We start from the raw sequence: 623 nt of genomic DNA, 5'->3' as shown, positions 1-623 counted from the left end.
TGGTTCGCTCATTATTATTATTTTTGCTTAGAAAATACAGTATTCTCGTTTTACAAAGAACGCAAACTGCAGATGTGCGATTCCTCCAGAAAGCCCATGATTTCAGCATGATGGGGCACATTTCAGTTTCCCGTCCGATTTATCTGCGCTGAGCTACAAGCCAACAAAGCAAATCAACATGATCATTGCACCTTAGATTGGTCTTTTACGTTATGTGAACAACAATCCACATTTCAATCCAAGTTGAATTGCATGGAAAACAGCCAATCAAAAAAATTCAAACGAAATACGGCCGTTTCTTCGAGGAAATTTGTTTGAAAAACAGCCATTTGACGATCGAAAAACCAGTACTATTAATAGTACAAAATGAAAGCGTAGCAACCTCCTGAGAGTCAGCAGCTTTCATCACATGGAGGAAAAAGCATTTCCGACAATGATGCCGGCTGCTATAATTTTTCACCCGCACGACCAGGCCAGACATCCCTCACAGATCAAACGAGTTAAGGATGAACATGTCGATAAATTTACGACAGCTGTGAGGTTTGAACTCACGCGGGTTACCCCAACAGATTTCAAGTCTGTCGCCTTAACCACTCGGCCAAGCTGTCAGGACTTTCCAATTT

At 41.6% G+C, this 623-nt stretch overlaps 1 non-coding gene across 1 annotated transcript; it reads right to left on the bottom strand.

The window, feature by feature from the left end:
- Nucleotides 1-527: 527 nt before the first annotated feature.
- On the bottom strand, nt 528-608 carry H310_04729. Its single transcript has one exon. It is a non-coding gene; the product is annotated as a tRNA-Ser (tRNA).
- Nucleotides 609-623: the final 15 nt, after the last annotated feature.

This window comes from Aphanomyces invadans (genome assembly GCF_000520115.1).
Source record: "Aphanomyces invadans strain NJM9701 unplaced genomic scaffold supercont1.7, whole genome shotgun sequence".
Classification (NCBI taxonomy): Eukaryota; Oomycota; class Saprolegniomycetes; order Saprolegniales; family Verrucalvaceae; genus Aphanomyces; species Aphanomyces invadans.
This window is presented reverse-complemented; position numbering and strand designations above follow the sequence as displayed.